Source organism: Octodon degus, unplaced genomic scaffold, assembly GCF_000260255.1.
Source record: "Octodon degus isolate 3935 unplaced genomic scaffold, OctDeg1.0 scaffold00432, whole genome shotgun sequence".
In the NCBI taxonomy this organism is placed as follows: domain Eukaryota; kingdom Metazoa; phylum Chordata; class Mammalia; order Rodentia; family Octodontidae; genus Octodon; species Octodon degus.
In genome coordinates, this window is record NW_004525008.1 from 48,607 (window position 1) to 66,206 (window position 17,600).

General features: G+C 47.2%; 1 long non-coding RNA gene across 1 annotated transcript in view; it reads right to left on the bottom strand.

Moving 5' to 3' along the window:
- The window catches only part of LOC111814695, a 21,628-nt gene extending 18,700 nt beyond the window's left edge, over positions 1-2,928 (bottom strand). The window contains exon 1 of the long non-coding RNA XR_002819607.1: positions 2,846-2,928. This is a non-coding gene — a long non-coding RNA (uncharacterized LOC111814695). The remainder of the gene's footprint in view (positions 1-2,845) is intronic.
- Between the last annotated feature and the right edge of the window lie 14,672 nt (positions 2,929-17,600).

A 17,600-nucleotide genomic window follows, 5' to 3' on the forward strand; every position in this document is an offset into this window, starting at 1 on the left:
CGGTCTTTGCAGCTTATGAGACCCAGTGCCTTTGCAAATCTAAGTAATAAGCCTTATTTCTTTTGCAGAGGTACAGTCAGCCATGGTTCACACATCTCGATTTTTGCTCTGGTTCATTTATTGTCTAATTCACAAGGCTGAAGAACTAAGCCCCAACAGTTTGACTGTCCTTAACTTTTGCTCTACAGTCTTCCCACAAAGGAAATATGGAGTTTTATTTCTTTCCTGCTAGACCTCTAGGTTACAGAGTTTAATCCAAATCTTTGGTTCATACATCACAAAATGCTTATTATTCTACACTTGATCCATTTTCTTCTGTTACTTGTACACTGCTCATACTGATGAGTCAGTGACTCACTAGATAATGATATGATAAATCCACATGAAGCAGAGAGCCTAGCAATACCCTTGAATATTTCTTGTCACCATCTGAATGCTCCTTTCCCACACAGCTAATAGCTGAGGGTCCACTTTGCAATAGATGTGCATGTTTTTGCTCATATAAATTAACATCCATGTTTCACGTTGGATCCATGACAGCCATTGGCCCTTGTACCCTTCTTCACTTAGCAAGGGCATGAAGAATAACTGAGGAACTTAATCTTACTCCATAACCAGGGAGAACACTGACAATATTATCCATCTCCCTATGTGCTTTTCCTCAAGGAATTAATATCTTAAATCTTTGTCAGTGGAGAGGTACTTAACTGAATCACAATGCAAACATAAAACAGAATATGAAGCAGCCATGAACATGAATGAAACATCCTGCATCTTTTTTATTGGATTTCACTAGTGCTGAATCAGATTTATCATAAATCTCAGATCTGAGCACATTCTCGTCAATGGCTGCTGCTGGTGTTAGTTGGTTTTATTTATGAATATATCCATTTACTACTTTGAAAAATGCAGGCAACACCCATAAACCAACCTCCCAACCCAAGAACATTAAGTGCTAGCCATTACTTACATAAATCTCTTCTTTCCTTACCCACAGAGGTCGAAGCCTAGACCTCTAGCTTAGAGCACGATTAAATCAGTGGTAGCACATTTAGCTGGTGAAGTAAAACACAACTTTCCAAAACAAAGAGCCTACAGTTTGATTTTTTTTAGTGGAAACAGGTTTTGTAGTATTTGACAAATCAAACTCGTGTCATCTCTCAACTTCATCACACCCAAGGTCAGGATTCCATAATTATTGGCTTCTTTACTTCATATCTTTAAATGGTGTGATGAACATCAACATGAGGACAAGAACCATATCTATCAGAAATATCTGCTACAGACCTCTGTCGACAAATTCAAAAACAGCTAGGTGATTGATTTTAATGGACCTCACTTGGGCAAAATTGGTTAATGTGAATCTTTGTTTCTTGGCATATTCTCATGAGTGATGTGTAAATTTTTCTAATTTACATGCCTACTGATTCATTCATTTATTCATGACTATAATTTGCATGGAATAAATTAATTATCCACTTTTCTAAAGAACTGTTGCACATACATCTCAATGAGCACTTTAACCAAAGAGGGAGAAAACTCAAGTTCTAATAATTTATCTGGGCAACATCTGGGTATAACAAGAGCAATCATTATCTTTGGTTTATAACACATGTTCTTTATTGGTCCCTCTGCATAACTAATTAGATGAGCTTTTTTTTAATCCTTTATAACAACATATCAATTGCAGCAATACTGAATGTAGGGGACAAGGACATTGAATAGCTAACTACCAACCATTATGTAGTAACCGAAATCCTATTTTGATTGCTTAAATAAAGCTCAGTGAACATGTTTAGCAACAGTCTTGGCCTTAATAGTAGTTCCTGTTTGGCTCTTTCTCAAAAAAAAAAAAAAAAGATCAACCGGTCAAGCACTCAGACCCGACACGTTCTCGCAGAGTTGTCTGCGTGAGCTTAACCCACATTCTGAGAGCCTGGATTCTGTTTGTTCCATAGAAACATCAGTCAGGCTGATCTTTTTCTAATGGACTTCAAGTTAAGGTTGGGTCAAAATTATGAATTCATACACCCTCTAGCTATTCATCACTGACCCAGCCTCAACACTTTCTCTTTATTTCCCTGCCTGTGCCTTCTTTATTACTTCATGGTTTCATAAATTTAAAACATTAAGACCCTTGCATGACAAAAATTCAAGAAGAACTCTCCTACTGCAAAATGCTATTTCCAGCCTGTTTCCCACTGTGCTGGGAGCTGTGGTCTCTCTGTAATCAGGTGCACAGGGTGCAGGTGGACCCACTAGTAACAGGGCTGTCCCCCGACATGGGTAGCAATCCTTCCATTTCCTCATCCTTCAAAGTACAGTGAGCTACCCCATATTCACCCCTCACCTTGAACCAGGACAACACTGGCATCTTCCTGGGCAGACACTTCCTCTGCAGTGATTGCAAACCTACATCTTCACTGATAAATTTTAACACACAACACAGAATCCACATAGGATTGTAAGGAGCCGTGAAAGTGGATGCAACATGCTCCAGCTTCATGTCTAATGGATGTCAAGTGGACTGAAATGCTTGACTCTCTCTGCCTGGCTCATTACACATGGCCGGGATTGCGCCATGCCTAGAAATTCCTTGATTTTTAAATTTTGCTTTCCGTTTTACATGAAAAATAACGGCATGCATTAATAGCGGTGTGCGCGTGTGGCGCCCTCCAGGGCAAGTGCCCCAGCATGGTGGACCCTAGCTACCTAGTGCGTGCAGGGCCTGCGGCGTCAGCCTGAGGGCTAGAAGACACTCACTGTCCCCACTCCCTCCATTCATGCTCGTGGAGGCCACTCAGTCCCCTCCAAGCCAGGACTGCAAACACACTGACTGACTTACATGAGTCCCTGGGCTGCTCCTCTACAGAAGTGACAACTGAGATCTTCGACCCTGGACCACAAAGAACTCACACTGGGTCCACTGCACCTATGGAGGACAAAGCAGTTTTTATGAAATTCAGAAAGCCATTGAGACTGAGATTTTTCAATGTAGTCTTTGTCCTCCTGTACTAAACACATCACCAACTGAGTCCTTTCACCGCATTCCCATTGCTGGCCAGCCGGTGGCCACAGTCTTATTGATGTCTTTTTGATTCATAATGTACGTAATATTACAAAGCTTTCTAAAGCTCTGCTTGGAGGATGTGGACTTCACCTGGTCCCGTCTGTGGAACACCATCTACACAGGTGAGAACCTAGACTTGCTCTTACAGATTTGCCATCAAAATTGGTTTAGTTTATTTTTCAACACAATCCCACCAATCCTGTACATTGGACCCCACTTTATAGATTTATTCAGTTATTCAGTTATGTACCATTTACTTATGGTCTTCATTTGTTTATATTTTCATTTTTTCTAAACAAATGCAGAATGGCCTAAAATATTATTTCCAAGAACTGTCTCTCTGCCATTAATTGAAACTGAGTGGCATGCGGAGCCACTTTTATTTATATGGACATCAATCGAGTAGAACGAACAATGGTTCTTACGATAATCCACTTTGAATGGATTTTGTTATTTTGCTTTAATTCCTCACCACCACCACCACCACCCCAAGGCTGGAGACACAACCAGAGCTCCATCCTGCTGGCAAATGTTCTCCCACAAAGCGACACGCCCAGCCCAACAATTAACTTTTCAAATGCCACATTACCCTCATTGGTCCATGGCTGCCCTCTTTTAAATAATTACTAACATAATTTATGTACAAAAACACCAGCAAGGACTGGTGATGCAACTCAGTAGTTACCTGCTCACATGCATGTGTTAGGCACTAGGTTCAATCTCCAGCACTGGGTAAAACAAAAATGAAGCCCAGTACAGTAGCACACATCACTCTGGAAGGCTGAGGCAGAAGCATCACAAGCTGGAGGCCAGCCAGGTCAATTTAACAAATATTCAGACCCTCACTCAAAATAAAAAAAGTTTTCAAAAGGTTGGGAATGTAGCTCAGTGCAAAGACCCTGGGTTGTATCCAGGTACAAAGTCCATTAATCAATTGATTTAAATGCCATCAGCAACTGAGGACCTATGTGACTTGAACAAGAGGCCTAGAAAACACTAACACTTTCCTGGGAGCTCACTACCCACAATAAACCAAATGTGTACATTTCTTAGTGAATCTCATTAACCAGCATTTATTTAATCGCAACCTCTATCATAAACACGTTCTCACCCTCAGCCTGTGTTTGATCTACCATTGGTCACGTAGTTCTGAATCATTTACTATTAGCTTTTCTTTCTGAAAGTCTTTGGATCTTTTTCAACCTTGTACAGCTAAGAATTAAACTCAGAGCTGTGTATGACATCTGCCCCAATAAAATTATCATTAAAATTAACAATCATGGGCGGGAGATGTAGCTCTGTGCCTTAAGCGCCTGGCTGACCAACACAATGTCTTGAGTTTGATTCCCAGTACAAAACAAAATAAAACAAATCAACATTCACCAATTCAGAAACCTCACCGAACTCATGCACCCAACTTGAGTGTTCCTTAATCAACCTAATGAGAACCTTGCACTGGGTACCTGTTAGAATCCAGCTCCTCGGAAATACATTAAGTAATCTCTCATTACATCCTACCGCAACTCATGGACATCTAGTCCTGTGCTCTTCACTCACTCGCCTTTCTTTCTTGACCTGTGCACTGATTCAATGGCGGCATGCAGACCTGCGGCCCACAAGCGCCCGGGAGCCTCAACACTCCACTGCACCCACTTCTCAATTACGTTAGACATCAGAGTCACAGGGTTTAGTCAAAATCCTTGCTGTAGATACCCTACGGTAATTATCGAGAACTTTCACTTCTGACATTATTTCTTTATTCAATTACACATTTGTTAATTGACACATTCATTGATTGATTCATAATTACTCATCAATATATATATATATATATAAAACCCAACAATGCAATACTAAGATTAAGGAACCTCACTACATTCTTTTTCAGCATCTCGTCCAGAGCTGATGCCCCAGCCGCCCTTTCCCAGGGGCGCCCTGCCCCTCCCCACTCACACTCCAGGGTGGTACCCCTTGTAACCATCTCCAAATTTTAAAGCCTTAATGGAGAACATGCAGAAAGCTCTATTTTTCCTGCATTGACGTACATACTTTTACTCTTTCCTGCTGTTTTCTTTCTCAGAACATCAGAAACTTCTATATTTATCAGTGACAGAACGTGTAGGCCAGCAGTGGTTTGAAAAGAATAAAATACCGAACTTCAGTTCCTGTCTCCCACCTGCTCTTTATAGCTCCTACTTGTTCCAAATGGAAGGGACATGAATCGTTTCACTGCTCATCTTTTTCCTAATGGCTCATTCCTCAGAATTATTTTACCTTTCATTGATAAATAATTCTAGGCACTGTTTGAATCTATAGGTGCTTGTTTACTAGTTAATTACAAATTAATTTAATCCTATACGAATCTTCCAAGTATAATGAATGGAAATTCATCAGCTGCACAAACTTAAACATGAATTTATCTGTGATCTTTAAATAGATTCCTGGGTGTCAGCTCTTCTGTGTGGAAATCTGAGCATTATGAATGGTTATTCACAATATCTTCTTCACCATTTCTGTGTGTCTAAGTCCACCGTCTTCTCTCTTGTAACAAATTATGATACAAACATAAGAAACCACTCAAATTCTACCCCTGTTCTCGGAGAAAAAGAATTCCACTTTTGTTGGATTACTCAAACTTATTCCCACCAGTGAAAATAGCTCAGGCCAGTGAGATAGCTCAGCGGTCCAAAGCGCCTCCTTATGCAGGCGTGGGCAGGGACAGGGGATTGAGGTTCAATCCCCAGCACCACATCCACACCAACCTGGCCCTCTGGGCAGGCTGAGTGGGGCAAAAAAAAATATTGCCACTTAATAATTCTCACAGAGGTCTTACATTGTTATTTATGGGAACATCTCACCTTTTTAAATAAATAAGCACAACCGTTCACCACAGTGTGTGTGCGCATGGCGCATGCATCTGCCTTTCCAAGGGCTTCAGGCTTCCGGGTGTATTAATAAAGGTTCTTGTTTTGCTGCATGGACTGGTCAAAGTGTTCTTCTCTTCCTTCATTCCTTTATAGATACTTAATGAATTTGTTTCTAGTACATTTATTCAATTTGCTTAATGATTTATTCATTGATTCACTTACAGAGTAGTCATGAGTCATGAAAAGTCCAAGATCAGGACCCAGAGGTGCCCCTGAGCCCTCGCTGCGCAGCGCTTGCCACTGGGGAGGGACCGACCCCCCAGCGGGGCACAGGTGGCTGCGCGGAGTGACGCACCGCTCCGCCCCCTGCGTGACCTCACTTGCCCTGTATGACCCATCAGCATTTCATCACTTAATTAGCCGTTTGCTCAGGTAGTTCATTGTCTCTGAAATCACTGAAGATAAGACAAGCACATGCTACCATGCGGACCTCAAACCCAACATAACAGCATGATGATTACACACACCTGTTCCGGAACTGCTCAAAAAGTAATTCGCCATGCCGCCTCATGGGGGGGGGGGGTGTATAAAGAATGTTTAAAACAATCAGTACATACTGTAAAAGTATTCTCTTTTTTCTCATGAAATTCCATTACATTGAAGGAAGGAGCACAGATACTGCTGTGTCAAGGCCGCTAAAGTTTAGAGAATTATATATGTAGAAATTACGGATGATGATAGAAGAGCTTAGTCCCTGCTTGCCTTCTTTGATGTTATCTGTACCCACTTATGTTTAGTGAACTCATCAACAGACATGAGCTGCCCACAACACAAAAGGACTTAGTGGAGTATATAGGACACATGGGTGTACAGAACACACGCGGAGATCCTCAGAGAAACGCCGCACAGATGCGCAGATGGCCTGCTGTTCCCTCTGCTTATTTCTGCACAAGGGCTCGCCTAGAGCATGTTGCTTAACTTGGTTCTGGTCACAACCCATTGGGTTGCTTGCCCGCGGGTCAGGAGAGTCTCACCTCTTTGGCTTCACGTCAGAACCGTTCACGGTTAGTATCGCAGTGAGCGCTCATGCGCCTGACACCCAAGCTCAGAGATGACTCACCGCAGCCAGGTTCAGGGCGCCTCGGCAGCTCGGCATCCTCTCGCTGTGCGGCTTCCTTTCTGTGGAATACAAGGCAGATATTAAAAAGGATCCAAAAAAAAAAAAAAAGAAAAGAAAAGAAAAGGAAAGGAAACACCCCACATGACCACAGGTGAGCAGCACCTTTACAACACTTGGGCAAGCACAATTCTCAGGATTCTGTCATTCATTTATTCATTTTTATTGTTACAGTGTATTCATTCACCATCCAAATCCAAAACAGAAACAATTTCTATTAACAGCATCTGTCTGTAGGTTTCAAATCAACAGATGAACAATAAAGATACATTCTTTCTGACAGACTCGGAAACGCAGAATGAAATAATAATCCCAGATTTCAGATGTCACCATTATTTCCTATGCTCCCTTTTTATCTTTCAAATACAATAACCCCAGATGACCCATTAACAATCCTGAGCGAAAATACTTTTAGTCCATCCCGTTGGTTCTCATCTGTGGAGGGAATGCCTTATTCTGTCATTCATAGTCAACAGTTGTACACAATTGGTTGCATCTTAACTCTTATATTACAAAACATCATTTACAGCCATGTGTGACATTTTTTACTATTTTGTTATTCAGTCATTTAATTCATTTTAACTATAGAGCAATTACATTGAAGCCACCACCCAGAACAAGAGCAATGATATTCCGTGTCCCCACATTCCACCCCCAGTGTCACAAGACTGGAGGTAACTTGGGATTTAATAACTCTACACGAAGGACAGCAAAAAGGTACTTAGCAGGGGCCAGTGGCGGAGGAATTCAGGTAGGTCAGTGGGTGCAAACTTCTATGGGGAGCCTAAACCACATCAGGGCTACAGTCACGAATAACAACGTAACTTAAAATTTGCAGAGGAAATGGATCTTAACTTTTTGTACCACACACCCAAAAAAGGTCATTAGATGAGGTGATATGAAACGCTAATTAGCTCTGCTGTGCCACCCATTTTGCAGTCTATGCAGACACCAAACTGGAAATCTGTACAATTTTTATCCGTCAGTTGAATCCCAGGAAGCTAGAGGGGGCGGGCCACATTCACATCCTGGTCTGTACCTGGAGCACCTGAATTCTACCCCTGCCATCCCTTGTACCTCCTGAAGGGTACCGCTAAGCCTGGCTTTCACCTGTCACAGACTCCTCTCTGGCAGAGGATGCCCAGAGTGTCTTTCTGAGGGACACAAAGTCATGCTGAAAGGAACTGGGTCACCTGCTGGGTCGTTTCTGTTCATTAATGTCAGGTCAGTGGACCTCGACCAGTCACGAGGCTTTCCCTGGAAGGCCCTAGCTGCTCTGGCCAAGGCCTTCATTACATTATTTCTGACTCCTTGATTATCTTTGATGATAAAGACCCACATGCCATGCCAAGCTTGTGTGTCCCAATGGTGGCAAAGTAGTCCCAGTTCTTGGCTTCTCTGCTCTCTATCAGGCCTCACTCATCTTTTATCCTTGGTTAAGCCCACTTGTGAAAAATCCCACCTGGTTTCCTCCTCCAGTGTCTCCCCCTCACCATTTTACTCCCCCCCAAAACTTTAGCAATTCCTCCCCTTTTACATGTGTAAATGTTTACATGCATGTACATTCTTAAAATCACCTTTGGGCGTGGTGGGTCACACCTGTCATCCCAGCACCCCGGAAGCTGAGACAGGGGGATCATGAGAAGTTCAAGGCCAGCCAGAGCTGCATTACTGAGTTCTAGGCCAGCCTGAACTACATAACAAGACCCTCTCTCAAAAAAAAAAAAAAAAAAGCCTTTCCCATGGATCAGTGGCTTATGGGCCCCATGCAGGACGGCCCAGCTGAAAGCCAGGAAAATTGAACCAGAGGAGTAAAAGACGCAAGCTTGACTTCTAAGCCCACCCACCCCACTTTTTCAAAAGGACTCCGCGTGAGACCCCCGTGCTCTATCCACCCCCATGGCCGCGATGTCGCTCAGCCCTGTGGTCTGAGCACACACTGTAGTACTTCAGTGCCCAGCACCACATCCAGCTTCGGCCTGTGACTACCTGGGTGACACTGGGGAAGCTGAGGGCCTCTCCCATTTCCCACGTGCGACAATCTCATGACTTGTCCCCAGAAAAGTCAGTTCTTTTCTTGCCAAGTTCAGGCGGGTGAAAGCCCTCCCATGCCATCTCTGAGCCCCTCCAAAGTCCTGCTCCCTCCGCAGCAGCGCCCGAGCTGTGGTGCTAGACAGACAGACGGACCAGGTTCCACCCCAGCAGGCACTCACGAGCTGTGTAACTGCAGAGACGTGACCTGGCCTCTCTGTCTTGTGCCCCGACTTGTGCGATTTGCAGAATGAGGACAGCAACACCCTCCTCCTAGGTCCATCGAGAGAGTGGAGGACAAGGACTGACTGATCGACTGACAGACGCGTGACGGACAGAGGGCCTCACTCCCAAGACCCCAAGCACCCCGCACCCTTCATGCCCACCCGACCCGCCTGCCCACCCGACCCAATCAGGTTGGAGAATGGAATCCTCTCAGCGCATGGACCAAGCGTTTCGGAAAGTGTGGGTCCCAGACAGGAAACTGCTGGGCTCTACCCTTTCTTTGAATACTGGTCAAAGGTTAAACAAGGGCCTTGGAAAAGAGGCATCCAGCCTTTTCAGGGAACCAGACTCCCTAGCGTGAAGGGTAGCTCTGTCTGGGGCATGTCCACCAGGAGCCTCCTACTGACCACACCATTTGCCTCCCAGCCTCCCGGGTGGTGCCAGGCACACCAGCCTCAGAGCTGCTCGGGACAAGAGACAGCTCTGTAAATTCTGTGTCTTACAGTATCATCCACACAGAAACAGTTATTCAGGGACCTCCGCACAGCAGTCCCCGAAAGACCAAAGGCGTTAGGGGCCAGGGCCCCCACAAAAGCCCCCCCACCGCCTTTCCTATCTGCCTCCTTCCCGCCTTCCCTCCCAAGTCCCCCAGCTAAGGGCAAGCCCCCTCCCAGCGCCACAGGGTATTAATATTGTACCTTGTGCACACAGCACGGAGTGGTGGCAGCATGCGCTAGCACACATTATCTTGTGTGATCTTCACAATAGTCCTGCAAATTAGACATAATAATCATAATTAGTCAATATTTATTGAATGCATACTCTGTACCGAGCGCCGCCCCCTGCTTTGTGCTCGGTGGCATTTCTGGGATGGGGGGGGCCATATGCTGCTTCAACCTTTTATTCCCTAAAATGTCTTCAGCCTACTTATTCTGGCCCAGACCCTGGGACAGAGTCCTAGAGACCCAGGAGTGAACACAGCAGACAGAGCTCTAAGAAGGAATTTCCCTGTGCAAGGAGGCAGGCGCAGAGAAACTACAAAATAAACAAAGAGACAAAGGAGGAGACAGGACGCAGCAGAGAGAACACGGTGCGGAGACGGTGAGCGCGAAGCAGATATGCCAAGTCCTGCTTTATAAATGGGGAAACCGAGTCTCAGCAGTGCAGTGACCTCAAGGTGTCCCCCGCTGCTGGGACACTACGGCCCTGCAGGGGCAGGGGCACTGTCTTTCTCACTTAGTTCCGTGGTCTTCGCTTGACAGCGAGTGCGTGTGAGCTTGCAGTACGCACATGTGTTGGCGTGAAGGGACAGGGGTGCCAGCCAGGAGCAGGGCTGCCCTGACGAGGCACCACAGAGCCCTTGCACTCATGCCACTGTGCCCGCAGAAGAGCCGCGGGCTTGCAGTGCCCGCAAGCTCGCCCAGATTCAGGGGCAGGTGATGCCAAGGTCACGGCCTCAACCCATGCCAGCCAGGCAGTTAGCACTTGTGTGAACCCAGCTGTCTACCCCAGGCTGTCGGGCTCCACTGGTGACCCCTGGGTGGCACCCCTGCAGCCATGTGCCTCCCAGGCTCAAGGCACAGGGACCCAGCTGGGGCATGGGAGGAGAGGACACACACTCATGTTCTCTATGGGGTCAAAAGCAAAACTGTGCAGAGTGGCCATCTGCAAAGGGACTGGGAATAGAATCCTTTAAAGTGACAGCTGCCTTCCCCATACCAGGTAGGCAAGAAGCTTTCTCACCTCCAGCCCCTCCTGCCCAAGGGAAAGCCACCTGTTCTGGATGGTGACCCTGTTCAGGGTCTGGTTGTCCCCTAGTTCTGTCCACTAGCAGAACTAAAGCCTGGTTGTAAACCTGTGTTTTTGTTTCTTTTTCACCAACTCATTCCACATAGCCAAATGCTGTCCCTGTTCAGGTCTATAAAATGATCATAATACTTCTGTTTTGTTGTCTTTTTGAGACAGGGTCTTGTATGTAGTTCAGGCTGGCCTCGAGCTCACTCTGCAGGCCAGGCTGGTCTTGAACTTGAAATAATCCTATGGCATCAGCCTCCTGTGTGCTGGGATTACAGGCGTGCACCACCACACCCAGCTCACATAATGATTCTAACCAAAGATATTCAAATCTTAACGTGACTATTTACAACAAGTCTAATCTTAATTTTAAGAAAATATTTGAGTGCTCACACCACATGACTCACTCTTTTAAGCACTTTATGTGTAAGACTCATTCATTCCTCTATAGTCCATTAATATACTTTGGGAATTTCTGTATTACAGTTGTAAAATCAGGCACAGAGGTTCAATGCTTTGTCTATGAACTCAAAAGCCAGGAATTGGCACAGCTGGGATGGAAGGCACAGCTGGGGTGGAAGGCACAGCTGGGATGGAAGGCTTAGCTGGGGGTGGGAACAGAGCTCGGTCTTCAGACGCCCAGAGGAGACCTGCTAAATCCCAGCACGTCTAGAGAAACGCTGGGGCGGAGGGCGGCTTCTGCTGGATCCTTCTCCCACCAGCTGAATGGGTGGATCCCCCATCCAAACTTTCAATTTGCTGGAACATTTCAACAGTTTACATATTCAAAAACTGTTTTTACAGGGGGCCGGGGAGATGGCTCAGTAAAATAAGCGCAAGGGCCTGAGTTCAATCCCCAGGTCTGCACAAAGAAAACCCAAAAAAACGTTTTTTACGAAACTCTGATCATGCAGGAACTATCACAAAGAATCAACCCTGGATTTTTTTGTTTGTTTGTTTTTTGTTTTTCTTTTCTTTTTTTTTTTTTGGTCAGTATCAGGGATTGAACTCAGGATCCTGTGCTTGCCAGGCAAGTGCTGGATTTCATCTTTATTTATTTATTTTTTTTGGTGGAACTGGGGATTGAACTCTGGCCCTTTCGCTTGCCAGGGAAGCACTAATTACACGGAGCCATTCCCCAGCCCCAGGATTTTATCTTTTTAAAAAGGTTTTTTGCAACAAGAGAAGAGTGAGAACTCAACCCACAACATGGTGGAACAATGTTCACCGCTGTTCTTCAAAAGATTTCTACCGAGAACATACAAAGAACTAAAAAATAATAATAATAATAAAAAAATAAATCACACCTTTCTGGATAACTTTCCAGAAGAATTAAAAACATTGTTGCAGGGGGCGGGGGAGATGGCTCAGTGGAATAAGCGCTTCCCTGGCAAGCGCAAGGACCTGAGTTCAATCCCCGGTTCCGCAAAAAAAAAAAAAAATTAAAAAAAAAAAACATTGTTCCAGAGCAATTTATGTGTACTCATCTTTACATAAACATAATTTGTAACAGCTAGATCTTGGCAACAGTCCAAATGGCCATCTGCTGAAGACTGGACTTAAAAAATCTGGGGTTGTAATATAGTGGAGTACTACTCAGCCATAAAGAAGGATGAACTGGAGATATTTTATAGGTAAATGTACTTGAGACCAAACTCCTAAGTGAAATAAACCAGATGCAAACTTTGCAAAAGGAAAGAGAAACAGGGATGGCGAAAATCAGAAAAGAAAAGCCAAACAAGAGACAGTGAAGGTAGCTATGTTGCTACTTTCTCTCAGGTCACTGAAAAGCAAGTTTTGTACTGATGCTGTTTGGACAATTAAATGCCTATAGCAGGTACTCTGAGTAACTAATTTAAAGATAACAATATCCAATATATTAACCATTGTTACTCTCCTGTTATCTTATTTTGAAATTGTGTTGTAGTTTCTTCTCTTTAAAAAAAATAAAAAACCGGGCTGGTGAGATGGCTCAGTGGTCTAAAGCACCTACTTAGAACAAGCTTACCAAAGCACAGGGACCGCGGTTCAATCCCCCAGCACCACATGCCAGCCAGCCACGCCCCCTGGTGGGCTGAGCTGGCCACACACACACACACACACACAAATAAATAAATAAAATTTAAAAAAATAATAATAAATAAATAAATAAATAAATAAAAAACCACCCTGCTGCAGGATGCCAGGTACGCTGGCATGATCACAGCAGGCAGGACGCTCTACAGAAGGTGGTACTTGAGCGGGAAACAAACCAGGCTAACCGTGGGCAAGCCAAGGAGGGCAGAGCACTTCCAGACACAGCACCAAAAAGAGGAGCCAGGGGTAGTGCTACAGAGCTGGGATCCCCACGCGTGGGAGGCGAAGCAGGAAGCCACGGGGCTGACACCGAGGGTTCAAAGCCATCTTGGGCTGCAGAGAAAGAGAGAGAGGAGTGAAGAGAGAAAAAGAGAGACAGAGAGAAAGAGAGACAGAGACAGAGAGAAAGACTCAGACAGACAGACACAGAGACAGAGAGGAGAGAAGGACTCAGGTCGAGGGTGCGGCTTTCAAAGCAGCACAGCAGGGTTCGACTCGTGGAGCTGCATTTGCTTCCGTGTGACTCTGGCATGTATGACGTCTTACGACATATGGATTTGGCACACATGACTTGGCCATTGCCTTCACCGAGGTTTACTTCTCTGTGATCTGAGCACCTTGGCTGTGACCACAACAGTGATTGTGGGCTCAGGACCCAGTTCGCAGGAGATCCAGCACGGAGCTGGCAACCTGCTGTTCCCAATGTCGTGGAAAGCAGAAGGGACTGATTGCAACCCAGCTGCGGCGCCACAACTGGGACTTGGGCTGTAAACACTAGCAGCCCACCTGTTGTCACAGAGCAAGGAGCCTGCCAGTGTACTCAGAGACAGGAAAGGCTCTGCTCCCAGGCAAGTGTTCTGGCAAGGCCAAGCCAGCCTTTGACTTGGAGAGGCACTGTGTGTCTTCTCGGAGCCCCGGCACTCCACCTACATTTCGGCGTCACCGTCCTATGGGCACCTGTCAGTCCACCACCACCTCCCTGCACCCTGATGCAGACCCTTCCTGCTGTTCACTTACCTTACAGCTTCCCTCCTCTTGGTTTGGTGCAAAAATGAGACAAACCTGAATTGGCACTTAGGTCCTGAATTCTGGCTGGTATGGTCAAGTCACTGACCTCTGAAGCGCCTCTCATCTGCGAAATAGAGACAGATTTAAGCAGGATGTAGATTCCAAAGAATTTGGGGTATCCCAGTGTCCAGTCTCAGCAAACTATCACTAAATGCTCATTGCCTTTTCCCCTCCAATGGGGCTCGGAACTTTGCAGGAAGACAAACGGTGCACCTGTCTCATGGTGTTGAGAAGTGGTTTTCAGAAACTGTCTGCCTCGTTGCAACCAGGTGCATTCCAACGCAACCCGTAAGGCAGCTTGGGGTAGTGCTGGGTCCTAGACTCACAGCAGAGAGTGCCACCTAGTGGAATGGCACCCTGCGGGGTCCCCACTTGGGCCCTGGTCAATAGAGCCTGCTACTGGCCAGGGCCATGGAAACTGTCAGGGCCAGGCAGACTCAGGCCCTGGACTGTAGGCCCCCGCGCTGAGACGCTGTGCACATACTGTCTTAATTACTCAGGGCCCTGGACAGCCAGGAGCCTTGTCCAGTGGACTGTGGCCAGCTGTTTTTGCCTACCCCAACCAACTCTGTTTGGGAGGCTTCTGTGGGGGCGGGGTGGAGAATTCTAGCAAGCCACTGTCTGTGGATTGCACAGCATGTGTGAGACAGGGGCAGAGACTGCGGAGGTCCCAACCTCCAGGACTCCCAGAACGCACCCAGTGTCGGTGAGAAAACTGAGGTTCGCAAGCCATGTTTCTGATTTACAGTCCAGGAAGACGCTTACCCCTGCATGTGCACCCACACTCACCTCCTAGAAGCACCGGGCCCCTTGGAAGTGCTCGGGACAGGCTGGACAGTCTCCCTCGGCCAGCTGTAAGAGAACTGTGGTTCCATCCATCACACACAAAGGCTGAATAAAAGCTGGGTGATCGTCAAGAAACGGTGTTCAGTTTTTAATTGTCATAATGGCACCATGCATATATTTTACCTTTTTAGAGAGGGACACTGAAAAAGCATGGCCAGAGAACCCAACAGAGCGTCTGGAAATTGTTTGCAAACAGCCCTGCACTGGAGCTTCAGAACGGGGGTACAGTTCGGGGTGTGTGTGTGTGTGTGTGTGTGTGTGTGTGTGTGTGTGTGAAGGGAACAAGAGGGACCAGGATTTAATGACAACTCTTATCAGGATGACAGCAGTATAAAATTTAAAACGGTGATTTTGAAAACTGCGTTATTTCACCTATTATTATGTTGCTTGAAATTTCTCATAATAAAAGGTTTTTTCTCTACAAGTAAAAAAAAGTGCAGGAGGTAAGCAGGTGGGATGCTGGGGGCTCGGGGGGTGAGAGGAAAAGGCGTGCCTGCTCCACACTAAACGCTGTGGAGTATTGGCCCAACCCTCACAGAGCAGCTGCCGGGGGCAACTCACCTGACCTGGGGTGGCCCTGAGGCTCCCCAGGAGCACACCCACCCCACCTGGCCCACACCGTGCTGCCAGCGGCCACCCTGCTCTGCCAGCACCCGAGACCCTTCCCGGGCCCTAAAAGGAGGTCTGTGGGCACTGCTGTCTTCACAGCACCGCCGGCCACCTGATGCCAGCATCAGTGTGGTTACTGGGACAACGCTGTCACCCGCCAGACACACTTCACTTCAGAGGAAGACCCTAGAGTGGTGGGTACAGCCCTGCTGGGAAGGCTTTGCTGTGGAGCTTTCAAATGCTTTTTGCTTGTGTTTTTGTTTTCACTGGGGGCGGGGGGTTGTTTGTTTGTTTGTTTGTTTGTTTGTTGTTTTTAGCCTTTTTGGAAATACAAAAATTATTATTTCCCTAAAACTGTGTGGCAAGCTTCCCAGCCTTCTCAGCCCTTCTCTGTGCTGTCAGTCCGTGTAGCACAGTGACCTGTCCGGCCGGGACCTCACCGGGGTCCTGGACCCCCTGTGACCACAGCTGCGCGCAGCTTGTCCCTGCTCCGGCGCCTCTGCAGCAGCAGAGCCCGGCTCCCTAGGCTTCCGCTTCCCGGGCAAACACCGCCAGCGCCGCTCCTCAGCCTCCTTCTCACTTAGGGAAGTGGCACCCGCCCGCTGCTCTCTGGGCAGCTCCGACCCTCGACCCTCGGGCAGCTGTAGCACTGCAGCGCGGCCGGTGGCTCCGCCGCCATCCCAGGCGCCCCCTGTGAGACCCAGCAGCCCCACCCACTTCTGGCGCTTGGACCACCCTCGCTACTGCCAAAAACGAAAGCTCTGACCCCTCTTGGTGTCTCCCCCTCCTCACTATCCTATGCGCTGAAAAATGTGGCCCAGGCAGCCCCCTTGTGGCACTTGGGGGCGCCACAGACTCCTGGCTGGAGTCTGAAGAATTCAGACTGATTCCACTGCACCGTGAGTTGGCACAAATCTTCAGTGGCCCAAGTCCTGCCGGATGCAGAGCTCCACTCCGCCGCTGCTCTGAGTAGGGGGCACTTCTCTTCTTCCTCCCACCCACACGCCTCCCTCTTCCCCACTGGAAGAGAAGGGGCACGGGCAGACAGCAAGTCTCCTGTTGAATATTGCTTTGACAAGCAGACAGGTGTCTGGCATCTGCAAGAGACGGTGTGGGAACAGGGTCCTTGTGGTGGTGACTTGGTTTCCATCCCTAGCTCCCAGGTGGGAATCTAAGGTGAGAAGGGCTTGCACCCCTCCGTGGGCAGAGGAAGGCCTGGGGATCCTTGCCCCCCAGTGGTCCGGGCTTGAGGCTCTGCACTTAGGCCAGGGGCTGCCTTGAAGAGGCGCCCACCACCAGCCACCCAGCCTTAGCCCCTCTGAAATGTGCCCCCATGCTCTCCCACGACTGTCCACATAAACAAACCCCAGCCCCCCTCCATCTCTACCTGCAATCTGCTTGCAGACAGGCAGAGCCCTCTCTACGTCAGGTTAATAATGCCATTTTCATAAGCCTCTGCCCATAGGTGCTAACACCTAATTTTGAATCTGCCCTTCAAACGGATTGGGCCACAGAGGAGCTGGGATCTCAAGCACCGCTGGGAGGTGCTTATAACTAATCAATCCATCCCCTGCCCACCCACACCCCCCAGCACTCAGCACAGCCTCGCTGAGCAGTCCTCAGCTGCGGGTGTGGTGGGAGACTCGGAGAGCTCGGGCTCCATCCTGTCCGGCCTCGGACCATCTGGCAGTCGGTGAGTATGGGACTTTGCCTTTCTGTGCCTCAGTTTCTACACCAAACAAGTGGCGATCCTGAGACTTGAGCTCCGGCTTCTCTGGTTCTAGGCAGAAAGCCTAGCTCAAGACTTGTGGATTTGGCTCTACAGATGTTAACTGCT